This window comes from Salminus brasiliensis, chromosome 7 (genome assembly GCF_030463535.1).
Source record: "Salminus brasiliensis chromosome 7, fSalBra1.hap2, whole genome shotgun sequence".
Taxonomy (NCBI): Eukaryota; Metazoa; Chordata; class Actinopteri; order Characiformes; family Bryconidae; genus Salminus; species Salminus brasiliensis.
Window position 1 is genome coordinate 8,950,535 of NC_132884.1, and position 14,092 is coordinate 8,964,626.

General features: G+C 42.4%; 1 long non-coding RNA gene across 1 annotated transcript in view; it reads right to left on the reverse strand.

Annotated features, from left to right (window-relative positions):
- Nucleotides 1-7,670: 7,670 nt before the first annotated feature.
- Nucleotides 7,671-14,092, reverse strand: part of LOC140559410 (uncharacterized) — a 28,408-nt gene continuing 21,986 nt past the window's right edge. Inside the window, exon 3 of the long non-coding RNA XR_011979887.1 lies at nt 7,671-8,038. This is a non-coding gene — a long non-coding RNA (uncharacterized lncRNA). The remainder of the gene's footprint in view (nt 8,039-14,092) is intronic.

The following is a 14,092-nucleotide window of genomic DNA, read 5'->3' on the forward strand; positions in this document are numbered from 1 at the left end:
CGTCAGAAAGATAAACACACTCTGACGGATTGGAGATCGCTTTTGCTTTTGTTTTGAAGTTACATTAAATGCATTGGGGTTATAATCTTTATAAACCATCCCCTGAGAGCGGCACTTTTGTTGTTGTTGTTTGTGAGAGGGGGGATGGCGTTGTGGTCAGTATTGTGATTTTGTAGCCCTTTTATGGCCTGTTTTTTTTTTTTTTTAGTTATTTTTTATACATCCAGCCCCATCACGATTATTACTCTAGCCTGGCTGTCACCATCAAAGAGCTGTCTCAGGTCCCTTAGAGTGTACACGTTTGTGTGTGTGTGTGCGCGTGCTTGTGGGTCTGTGTGTCCACATCATTGATATTCGGCTAGTAAAGCAGCAACCTTTCCACACAGATCAGGAGAATACTAATGCCCTGTCTCTCTGTTGTTTTAAAACAACTAAATTACAGAAGCCATCCTCAGCGAGTGCGGAAATGACATAACATGCACACAATCATTTTCCCAGGTCCTGAACGGAGCGAGAGAGAGAGAGAGAGAGAGAGAGAGAGAGAGAGAGACAGAAAGAGAGAGATGGTAATGACACCATTATTCAGTACGCACCACACACACAGACACACACACTTTCAAGAGAGGACAGAGATAATGTAGCTTAGATATTACAAAGAGTTGTTTCAAGTGCAACTGTGGCATTTCCTTTTTATATAAATATATATCTACACTTTCTTTAATAAAGAAAACAAATGCATTTCTTTCACTCGCGCAGCGCCTTATTTTCCTGAAGAGACACTGGCTGAAAAATATTCACTTACTGAAATAGTTTTTTTTTTTTCTTTTTTAACTGTTTCTTCAAGTTTTTTTTTTTTGGGGGGGGGGGGCTGTTGTCATCATTCAGGAAAATAAGGCATGCCTATGAAGGGTACACGGAAAGCAGTGCATGGCCTAACACGTTTTGTTTTTTGCCATATAATTTTAAAAACACTTGGGCAAAATTAATACATTTTTGTATACAAGCAAATTCCAAAGCTTTATAACTACCCTGACCCGGCTAAAAGAAGACAGCAAAGCGCTTTCAGGTGGTCGTTTCCTCCGTCTGTAACGTGATTTTGAAATGGCAGTTAACAGGAACAGTGGAGGTCAAGTTTAGGTCTGGAAAAAAAACAAGAAACAGCCCTGTTTGTATGTAAAAAAAAAAAAAAAAAAAAAAAAAAAACAACCCTCAGAAAGATTCAGCAGACTCTGGATTAAGGGTGCACTGTTCTACTGTGCAGCGATACCAGAAATATACCACAAATATGTCTAATGCTGTGTTGAACCAGACAAGCTAATCCATATCAAACGAGGCAATGTTGCAGAATTGTTTGATTACAAAGTGGAAAAGCTACAAATTTTACATTATAAATAAATAAATCGTTTTTATTGGGAGGCTTAGTTAAACTCTAAGCCGCCGCCTGAAGGCCGCACTTTCACTGTGGCTAACTGTTCACTTAGGGGGTGGAAAATATGCAATATAATGTAATATAGAAATGAGTAGTGTGACTTATGCACACAACTTAGTAACTAAAAGAAAGAAAAAGAAGAAAAAAAAACAACACTTATAATATAATAAAAGTCCTCCGTTAACCCCAAACCTAAATGGTTTCATTTCGTCTACGGCGGTGTTTACAGCTGGGACACATCTGTGTGGTTCCTCATAATTCTCAATCAGAACGTCATTATCTCTGATTTGGAAGAACCCTTCACCCATGCCAGACTTTTTTTTTCAGACTAAAGGGCAAAAAGTCTAAAATGTCAAACCTCAGTGTTACCATCCTTGTTTCAGCACCGCTAGTACATCACTTCTCCCTGGCGCTGAGCGATATAACATACTCAGTCCTCTTTCGCTTATCCTAGTTTAACATAACTCATAACCCATAACGGAATTTTCCGAAAATGTATCACGATTCTGTATAGAAATGATCACTTTATTGGCTGTACTGTTTGTGTAAAACTATAACTGGCTTCATACCTCAGTTGCACCTCCTGATCTAACCGCTGCGGGAGGTTACCAGTTGCTCGCTAGCCCGCTGCTCGCTCGCCCTCTCTCTCCTGGCTCCTCGTGCCCAGATAGATGTGCGGACGCCGTGCATTGTGGGTATTGAAGTCCTTTGCGTTGTGTACTCTGCGCTAATTGCATTGAAATGTTTTGCTGTTGAAACTACAGCGTCGTCAATGTTGAGAGCCATGAAAAAAGTTAACGTGGTGACCTAATCTTCACGTTTTTACTCTTTAAATGATTAAAACAAACACTCAAAACTGTTTATTAGCTTAATGTAGTGGATCATTTTATAACAACTGCTAATAAACGTGATTTTGTATTAGGGAAAAGATCACTAAGTCAATTATACACGTCTTCCGGTCCCTACAAATATAGTGCTAGTTAGATGCAACTGGTTTTATTTTATTTATTTATTTATTTATTTATTTATTTATTTATCAAACCGTACAATATTTCAGAAAAATATAATTATTAAATAATTATTAAATAAATAATAAAGAGCTAAAAAAAACCCCACAAATATAAGTCTAATATAAACCTCTGTCCAATGCTGAAATTACCTGCTGATACCAGTTTACAGTCATTTGGATTATTACTGTATTTTTTCACTTGCAGCACATCCCAAACAATGAAGCCATAAATTCAAAACTCAGCACAATGCAAAGTTAAACTGACTCAAAGTCCCTCTTTCACCTTATCTAAAACCCATAAAGCTTTGAATGCCGATATATCGCTTAGCTTAGAAGACAATGTAGTCGTCTTGTTCTTGGCAGAATGAGAGGGACCAGCTGTTATTAGTAGCCAGGGTGAAGTGTTGATAAGGTGTTTGCTGTCTTAATGGACAGGCACTGAGTGCAATGCTGGCTTTCACATTTCTAGTAGCATCTTAAGATGGGGAGTCCAAGATAGTAGGTGCGGAAATAGATATGACTAAAAATTAAAGAGAAATTGAAAGAAAAAAATATAACATAAATTCTAAATAACTGTAAATTCTGTGATTTTTTTCACACAAAACACTTTGAACAGTGTCACATTCCTGTAATCTGTGTGTGTAGGGAATTGTCACAGTCGGTAGCAGTAGGGGGATTTGTGTGTTCTGCTGCAATTAATACACTGGCTAACTCAAACCCATAAAACCCATGAACCCATAAAATCACCAAAGACACATAATACAGTTTTTGGACATGGCTGCTGTCTCTCTTTTATGTGTGTAATTATTATATCCAGTGGGGATGAATATTCGTAGACACCATTACTATTACTAACTTGTTAGTAAAATCTCAGCACATTATCTATACGTGTTGCTTATACAGGCTACTTGAACGTGGGTATGTGAGTATCTGTGTGAATCTGCCCCTGTGGAGGAGGTAAGAGGAGGCGGCCGGCACCGTCTGAAGCTGCGACCTCCTGGCCCTCTCTCCCCACAACAGAGAGCATCCTGGGTAATGAATTGCCCCACTCCTGCTTATTAACCTCTGCTAATGAAATCGTCAGGACACTATTGTTCCTCTAATGAACCTTCAATGACAGGACAGAGCTCCATCTTTGTCCTTCGACACCACAGCTAAATTAGAATTCTATTCTTCTCTCTCTCTCTCTCTCTCTCTCTCTCTCTCTCTCTCTCTTTCTTTCTTTCTTTCTGGAGGGGTGTAAGAAAGGACGGTGTCCTGGCGGTGTTTCCGTGTGGTGCGGCGCTGAAGGGCGGATGGCGGGGATGGGTTCCCTGGTCTGTGGGTTAGCTGTGGCCAGCAGCAACCTTGCGTTAGCCGTGATTAGCACCTCCAGTGTGGAGCCGTGCTGCTAATTACTTGCTCGGCTCTGGTTCACTGAGATTTAAGTACCAGCGCCATCCCATTATCTGCAGTCCCTGAAGTCTGGCCCCGCCATGCTGCTCTGTAGAGCTCACCGCAGGGTTATCGATAAGAGCCGCCCTGCCTAGGCTTTTGTGGAGCTTATACACACACGCACACACACACACCCACTCACACACTTCCTCTGTCAGTGTGCACCTACACACACACATACTTTCTTTTTGCCCACACATACACACTCTGATAATCCTGGAAATGTATGTGTGTCTGTGTGTCTGTGTGTGTGTGTGTGTGTGTGTATGCACGTGTATATATATATAGGCCAAAAGAAGTACATGTTCTCCAACTGGCCACATGGGGGTTTAATAGTAACAGGCCAAGAGGCTAGTTGCAACAAGCACTAAAAAGTCAAGCAAATATGAATTAAATGCACGTCTATGTAGTTTGAACCAGATCAGTTTTTTAACCTAAATAAATGAAAATACATGCATCAGATTAAATATGACTAGAGGATGTGTCAAACCTGGCAAATTATTTTTCGCCCATTAGATAGAACAGTGAATTTGTAGTATGTTTGCACATAAACCTCCATGGACTTATACGGGTTTCTCTCACTGTTTACTTTGCGACGGCTTGGTTGTGAAAATGACTTACAGTGACTTACACTCACAACTCAGCCGGTGGTACATTTTTTTCTGTCCTGGCACCAAAGTGATTGAACAAGCTTCCCTTGGGTGTCAGAACGGCAGAGTCGCTTGCTATCCTCAAACGCTGACTGAAGACCCACCTCTTCCAAGAGTACTTGGGCGAATGGTAGTGTTGAGTATTGTGGTCTCCATACTGAGTTTTGTATTCAGTAATGTCTAAGCTTAGAGGGATCTTTTGAATCCTAGCAGAACGTCTGCTAATTGCCTTAAATGTAAATGTAAATTGTACCCCCCACATGAGATTGTGCCCTTTACAGGGATAACCTAGACCATCCTGACCAGATAAGGTGTTTTGTACAAAAGCTAAGTGATTCATTTTTATTGATATATATATATATATAATTATATATATATATATATATATATATATATATATATATATATATATATATACATTTTTATGTATACAATGAATACACATACACTTATGCAAAATAAAATTTGGGCACCCCTTGGGCACCCACCTCTGCAAGTTAACATGAAACATTTAAAAGACAATGGCACATTAAATATAATGGGTTTTGACCAATTTAAAATGTTCAGAATATGATCAGAAAAATGCAGATTTTATACTAATATTGATGACCCGAGAATGGCTGGCTCGAATCCCGATCCTCCCAGTGTGCCTGAATTGGATGGGGAGTCATTCTTCTTGCCATCAGCAGCCGGAGCCAGAAAGAGTGCAATTGGCCTTGTTCTCTTCAGGTGGGTACATGGCTCTCTCTCTCCCTACATCACTTCAGTTTGATGCTGGCCGACATGGGCGTCTGCTAGCTGATGCACTGGAGCTGGGTTCCCGGCACTTTCCTCCGAGCATGTTGGTTTCCCAGTGATGTTGTTTCGGAGCAATGTGTCTCAAGTGTCACATGTGAAAGGGTGGAGAGTACTGATGAGTGGGTTGGGTAATTGGCTATATGAAATAAATATAAAAATAAATACATAAATATCTCATCACTGTCTCAAAAAAAAAAAAAAAAAAAAAAATATGTATATATATATATATATGTATATATATATATATATATATATATATATACTGTCTTATATGAGTTCACCTTAGGCCCACTTTTGGGCCAAGCTGACAAAGCAATGAAAGCAAAGGGGTTTGTAAAAAAGAGGGGTCTGGGCATGGTACAAGCCAGGGCCTTTGCGGGGGTGGGTGGGTGGGTGGTGCAGAGTGGTTGAATTGGTTAGGGAGTTTTTGGAGGGAGTCTCCACCCTCTTGGAGTTGTCATGTAAGCCCCCAAGTGTGCGGAGGCCCCGCTCTGCCGTTCACCCCACAGCTACTAATTACAATTCACATGTCACATGTTCGCCGGATAATGGCAGTCGGGAAAAGCGGGATTGGAATATTCCAGAAAGCCTGCGGGGGTGTCAGTGCTGTGGAGAGGCAAGTGTGTCTGTTTCTCTCGGAGAGCGAACGGTGGCAGGGTGAGAGTTGTCGCTATATTTGGCATCTCTGCGTGCGCCCATGCCCTCTCTGTATATCTGTCCCTGCCATCCGTCCTTTCCGCTGGCACAGCGATGGCTGTCTGGGAGGCTGAAGATGGAGGGGCATCTGCCGGGTGAGGCTGGCACACGCGGATACGGGGGGGAAGGAGGCCCCGCTCGGCCTGGTCCAACAGCATGACATCTTCTGGAATGAAACCACACCCCATCTCTTTCTCACCCTCTTCTTCCTTGCTCTCTGAATCTCCCTCGCTGGTTCACTTGCTTGCTAAATAAACTCTTCAGTCCTTGCCTAAATCAAGTGCTCCATTCTATCTTAAATAGAAATAGACTACTACTCAAGTATGTAAAGTTGCAGACAAGCTGGCAAGTTTAGGCACCCCTAGTGAAATTACATGTGTGGTTTTCATGTGATGCTCAACAACCTTTCTGTCTATTTGTGTAAGTATCCATTCATCCATCAATCCATCCGTCCTTCTATCAAACCATCCATCCATCTATTGTTCTGTTCGGAATTTGATCTTCAAAAACAAAGGGATCATCATCATCCACCGTCCTCATTGACCTTATTTTCAGCTTCTTCACTCTCAAGGTTCTCCTCATTCATTGCATTCACTCTCCTTTGCTCAGCTTTAGTAAGGTCTGAATGAACTGTTTGTATTCATCCTCAAAAAGGTTAAATAATTTCACACTTTTCCGTGGCCAAATCAACAGCCGCCGCTGCGTTGTGGAGCCAGCGTGGTCATTTTCGCTCTGCATTTCATCCCGTTTCTTTCCTACTGAGTTTTCTTTTTGATTTGTGTGCATGAGTGTGTGTGCGTTTGTGTGTTTTTATCAAGTTCTTTTCTTCTTCTTCTTCTTTTTTTATATAAAACAAACAGCGTTAATGAACCACTGTGCTGACATCTGCAGGAACCCAACAACTAAATTAATGCGTGCACCACATATCAAGTAGGAGCCTTCCTACTGTCAGACATGGCATCTCAAAGAGAATACATAACAAGCCGAGACAGCTCGGAGAGTGCTGAAAAGAGAGAGAGTGAGAGACTCTATACCTTTCTACTCCAAGTAGCTATAGACTCTCATACTGTATACACAAAGAAAACCATTGCATGCTAAAAGTAACCTTAACACTGTGGAATTAGGCTAAGCACATGGTCCTGTTAATTACATGGATATAAGTGTTTTAGGATTGGGCTCATTTTGTTATAGAATGAGGCTCATATTAATCAGTTAAGATTAAGATTAGAAATATTATAACTGCTTATAACACTTATAATACTACACAAATGCCCCACTAAATATTTCAACCATATCAGGCAGACATTTGAAATATGTCTATAAGTTATTTATTATATTCTTAATAAATACATGATAAATCTAATACATGTAGGGTGAGACATTTTGCAAATTTGGAAACATGTGTATATATATATATATATATATATATATATATATATATATATATATATATGTGTGTGTGTGTGTGTATGTATGTATACACACATATATATACACATATATAATTATACACATATATACATATATCTATGTAAATATACATACATACATACATATATAAATGTAACTATAATTAATATAAATATGTTTATGTAAATATAAAAAAAAGTGTTAACGCAAATTTGTTGTAAGCATTTATTAATTATCAGAGTACTCTACGCACATTTGGGAGTGATTTTCAGAGTGGGACCATGTTTACCTCCTGCGATCAGCAGACTTGTTTCCTTATCTCTTTTCCTCTCCAAAGCGAATGTCTGATTCCTTTTTTATTTTGCTTTGTTTTTTTCCTCCCCATAATCACCAAGGCAGCAGTGTTGTCTGGGCAGAGAGAGGCTTTGGTGTTGTAAATTGATTCGGTGGGGAGAAGACGCTGATGGATGAATAGAAAATGAACATCTTCATGACTGACCCCTCAGCCGCCGCCTTGCAATTGCTTCACTCCCCCCAGCCAGTCGTTGATTGACAGCTCCCCTAATGAGCTGCGGCTGACATGGTGTCATCATTCACCTGGCCTGGACCCTCCTCCAGGTAACAACCAGCAAGAGAGAGAGAGAGAGAACGAGAGAGTGAGAGACAGACTTTATGGTTGTATGCATTAGGGGTGCAATGCAACACCATTGACCGTATCTGTATCAGAATCAATTACAGCTCCAAATATCTGCGGCTATGTTCAGATCCGAGGCAGAGGTGGGCGTAGTGTAACTCAGAACTGGGTTGGTGTTCAGACAATATCACAAACAGCATCACGATTCGCTTTTCAGGACAACTGTGTTCAGTCGAACATCCTGACACTCCTCATAACTCCTCATAACTCCTCATAACTGGGTAGATTTTTCTGTGTCTTTCATTTTACACTTCTATGCTTCCCTGTCCAGTGGTCATTTCTGAAACATGTCTGATAGCTTTGGTGTAGGCTAAATAGAAGGACATATGCAAATGTGATGGTTTTAGGGTATCACTTAACAATAAGAATACCCTTAGAAAGGCTATGTGAGTTTATTTACACCCTAAAATCTATATTATTAATTATCATAAGTTTACACAATTTGAACTAGCATCAGCAATCACTAGCAATGCCCTCAACACTACAGGGGTGAAGACAAGCACATATCCTCCAAGACATGTGACAGCAGCCAGTCACTTTTTTCAAACTGCCTCTGATGCAGGTAAGCGTGGCTCCCCAGCACCGATACGACACCTAACAAACGTCTGTGCTGACCAACACCACACTAGGAGTGAGGTGGGGAGGAAGTGCTATCAATCTATCCCTTAAAAAGATCAAGGCCAATTGTACTTTCTCGGACACCGGCTGCTAATGGCAGGCAGCATGACCTGGGTTTTGAACCAGTGGTTCTCGGATCATAAAGGCATTGCCTTAGTCCACTGGACGACTCTCAGCTCTATTAATGCGCAATTGTAAGAGTAGGCAAGCAGTAAAGCAGTAAACATACTATTTTAAGTTGGCTTGACATATTTTTCACAGCGCTGATATTTCAATGAAAAGTTGTGACACATTTACAGTACCAGTCAAAAGTTTGGACACACTTGATTAAATGTGTGCTGATCATCACGGTAAAATCATTTGATCCAAATGCTACCTAGGGTGACCGTAGAGTGTGCTCTTTAGGATGTGTCGGTGTCCAGTGTCCATATTTAGAATGTTGTAGCTGCATGATTCGAGAGGTATTTTCACCCTCACAGTCCTACAACTTAGACCAACAGAGAATACTCTGTGTGTCCCCAGTGTCCACAATAATATGGTCTTCAGCACACATTCAACCAGGTGTACCCAAACTTTTGACAGATACTGTATATCTATATTAACGAAGCAAATAATATAGCTAATGGTACAAATATCTACGAATACAATATACGACTGTTTCTTTATCAGTGATCAATGATGGAAACCACACTTGAGGGGTCCTTATGGCTTAAGGAGCCCTAAGCGACTGCTTGAAAGGGCCCTAAAACGAATGCTGGCCTGTGAATTAATGCTGATTTTTATTACAGGGAAGAAGTCATCCAAATGAAACAACAGAGAGGAGAGAAGTTTTTTTTTGCCTACAACAATTAGCTCTGAGACAGAAGCCTCACTTGTTTGTCTAAGTGATTAAAAGGTGAGGCGAGTGTGTTGATGGTCTGTCCTTTTAATCAGAGAGCGTACGTTATTATAACCTTGATTAAATCTTCATATTGTCACCTCTCATCAAGACAAACAGGTAGGATGCCGTTTTGATTACAGTGATTTCACTCTGTGCGTGAGTCGGGGTGTGTATGTGTGTGTGTGTATATGTATATATGCGTGTGTGCAAGAGTCCCTGCCTGCCTGCTTGTCTGCCTGCCTGCTTGTGTTTAAGCTTTTGTTAAATCGTCTGAAGGACAACCTGTGACAAATGCGCTGAAGGCCGTGACGGTACCGCTGTCGCTCTATACGCGGCGAAGCTCTCTCACATACAGTTAATGCGACCAGGCTCCGTCTTCCACCCACCTCTATGTTATCGCTGCCACTGTCGCGTTAAATCTGTAACGTGTAGGCCACATATCAAGTTGCAGTGTCATCCAGCCTCCTCTTCTCTCCCTCGGCACCGAACCTGCAATTAATTAGTAGCTGAGAGTGAGTCAGAGTCTCTTCATGGCTCATAATGATGATTTCACCAGTAGCAGCACGCTGACAGCAGCCCGCTAACGCTTACAAAGCCAAGTCAGCCTCGCATTACATTGCAGTAGACCACACAGCTCAACCGTGGAGTGACAGTGAAGGCCCAAAGGCCTCATCTACCTGTACGGACTCTTTTAATTGCACCATTCTACGAACAAAGGCTAGCAATAAAGGAACTGCGACGAGATAATGAGACAGGTACTGTAGAAATGGGCCCTTTTTTCCCCCCTACAACGTGCAAACTGTATTCACATCTCCAAACTAGTGCGTAACCTCTGGGCGGTAATAGCTGTTCCGCTAAGACGCTAAGTGGCTGCAGTGTTTGTTCATCTCTGCAGTCTATGAGCACATGTTTGGTCAGGCAGAAGATGAGTGGCTTCATGTAGCCCTTTCACAAGTAAGTTCTGGCTATCGCTAACGGCCCACCCAGAGTGAGTTCTTTTAGCTTGTGCGTGTCTGCAGTTGCGCAGAATCTGTAGGACGAAAGCAGCAATCAGTCAAGAGGTTGCCAAGGTAATTTTAGGGTGTCCAAATTCTGGGAACCCTCCAAACATTCCTTAGCAAGCTGCAGGTTGGATATTTGACCACCCTTCTTGGCAAAATTGGTGGAATTCAATTAGACTGGTTCAGGTTCTAGCAAAGACATGAGTTTTAAGCAATGTATATGGACAAAAGTATTGGGACACCTGCTCATTCATTGTCTCTTCTGTCCAGGCAAGACTTTCTACTAGATTTTGGAGCACAGCTGTGAGAATTTGATTTGATTGATAATGTTGGATGATCACCACCCTACCAACTCCGCAACTCATCATCATATTTAATGGAGCACCATCATTCTAAAGGACGCAGTTCCACTGCTCCACCGCTCAGTGATGGGGGGCTTTATATTCCTATTCAATTGGCAAGACTTCTCTACAGGGACTCGACTGTAATTGAGAAGCTGTGTGTGTGTGCATGTGCACATCTGTGTCAGCAAGGGGTGAAGGGGTGTCCACAAAGGCTGGGCAGGGACTTCTCCTTTGGACGACAGCCTCTTAGTCCATGATACTGCAAAACACTCTTTACTATAGAAAGTGACACTGGTGTTCCAGCAGCTTCAAGTTCATAGCAGAGTGTTGGTTCTTGGGTTGCTTCCGACTATCTGAACCATGTTCCTCTCAGCTGAGGGTGATAGTTTGGGTCTTCTTCTAGGTCTAGAGATAATGGCCACATTGTCAATGCTGGCAGTGCTGTCAAGAAATGCTGCACAGAGAAGCCACCAGCTGTAGTCAAGCATGATCACTAACAGGAAGTTAAGAGGCCTTGGACATTTTGAAACGTTCAGCACCACTGGATTAATAATCCAAGTGGGTGTATGGACATTATTGGCCCTGTATGTAAAATGTTTACCCTGTGTTGATCCCATGCCATGACATTAATATTCTTGATTCTTGAAGTTTACATTGATGAGCGTATGTAAACTTCAGATCACAGCTGTACATTATGTTCCGTGTATAGTTGTAAAGCCACTGTGGTGGATGCTAATAGCTGCGATGCTAATATGAAAGCGGCTGCAGTGTTTGTTCATTTCTCCGGTCCCTGAGCACATGGCTGATGTTTGGTCAGGCGGAAGGTGAATGCCTTTATTTAAAGGCTGCTGTTTAAGGGGTCACTGACCCTGACCTCTCCTCTAATGTCCACACCACTACCGCCCCCCCATTCCCCCAACACACACACACGCACACATTTATATACACAAACACACACACATACACACACATTCTCTGTCCCTCCTGCTGCTCTGGAGCTCTGCCCCTCACTGCTGCCCTGCTGAGCTCTGTGAAACGAGGGGTTTGGGGGGGTCCCATCACACCTGGCATCCAACCCTACACAGCCTGCCCACAACACCCCAGGTGGGTGGGTGAGAGGGGGTTATGAGGGAGAGAGGGCCAACTGTCTGCTCTGCACCTGGGGAAGAACACACACACACACACACACACACACACACACACCTCCTCACCTCCTCAGCCCTGGGCACAGGATTTGCTGACTGATCCAGTTTAGAGGACGCCTGGAAGATTCTCCACACTGCTTTATGGTCTCTTCTGCACCCTTCAGAGCAAGATTGAACCCAGACATGGCACGACCAGAGAGTGTGAGCATGTGAGAGAGGGAGGGCAGCATCTTCTGTAGCTGAAGATGAAGCTTTTAGGGTTTTCCAATCCTGTAGTTACATTGTTGTTGTATCAAATCACATGCTGTAGATGTTTCATCTTACATTCCTGGGTATATTTGCGAGGTAAAGCAGGTTGTGCGCTGCACACACTGAGCCAAATTCATAAAAGTCAGAGTCAAAGTGCCAAAGAAACCCCAAAGACATCAGAACCAGAGCAATGAATTAGTAAAACACAGAAATAAAAAGGCAAAAAATCGAAATATACAAGAGTGTACTAAATATACACTTCAGTGTGATGCCTGGTGGTACGTGCATCTGCATCAGAGGTAGGTACCTGGCGTTTTCCTCCAAGAGTGTTGGTTTACACTCTACACTTTCCAATAACTTAGGATCTTAGAATCTGCAGTTGTTTAGAAATGGACTTTCCCATTGTTCTGTCTGTGTGTGTTGGTCAATAATCCAGTCAGTGGTGTCCAACAAACCCTTTTATGTAAGCAAAGAAAAGCTACCAGCTGTAGTCAATCATGATCACTAACAGGAAGTAAGAGAGGCCCTGTCCATGACAAGTTACTGACCTAATCATCTAAGTGGGTGTATTGATATTATTGGCCCTGTATGTATATTTTTGACCCTGTGTTAATTCCCCCCCCCCCCCCCCCCCCCGCCATGCCATTATATTCATGTTCTTGATGAATGTATGGAAATTTCCAATCACAACTGTCCATCATGTTTCGTGCTGAGTTGAGTAATGCCACTGTGTGACAGGGAAAAGCTCCATCAAAATATCATTAATGAAAAATATCATTATGTGGGAGTCTCTCATGTTTTCAACATTCGTTAGTAGTGTGGGCCAGCCATTAGCCATGGTGATACTGGCATGCTTAAGATTCTATGAAATTTTGCCCCAGCACTTCTTGAGGTGTGTCACCATCAGGGGCGTCACTGAAGACGTATAGATGGAGGTATACCTTTACTATCATACTGTATATTATATGGGGAAAAAGCTCACGTTGATCTCAATAAGCTTTGAGCCGACATCCTGTCACAGCTTCGGCGGTTGCTGACCGTTCCCCCTATTCTTTCAAGTCCAACCGTATCTCTGTACGTATCTCTGTACGTAACTCTGTACGTTTCACCCTGCCCACTCTATGCCCACCCGAAGGCACTCCAGAATCAGTGGAAACCTCTGGTGTATGAAAATACTGTGCAATAGCTGTGGCATATTTTTCTGTTCTATTTTCCATTTAATCATCCAGATAGTTCCACCTGGTCCCTAAAGAAACACACACACAGCACGTTGTCCCAGCCCCTTGGAAGCCTTCACATGTCCTCCCTGCTCTCAGACATGACATCATCGACACTAAGCATGACTCAGCAGATCGCTGCTGCCTGCCACCCAGCCTGATTACATGCTCGTTATGTGCATAAAGCAGCGTTAGGAGGTGTCTAATGCAATTACCTTGCGCGCTACATTTCAATAACGCCCTCGCTCAGACATATGCACGGCCCATTCGCTGACACTAAATCAATAACCACACTGTCACGCCTGTGTGTGTGTGTGATCTGCCGCCGTGAATTCTGATGCCTCTGCTCGCGCTCAGAATGACTTCTGCTAGTAAAGCTTTTAGCTGCTGCTGTTGTAAACAATTAATGGCTTTATGGCATAAGATAATTTAGAGTGTGTGTCCGTGCCTGCGTGTGTGTGTGTGTGCAGTTTCTTTGTGTGTGCGAGCACTTTTGTGTGTGTATGTGTGGCTGCAGA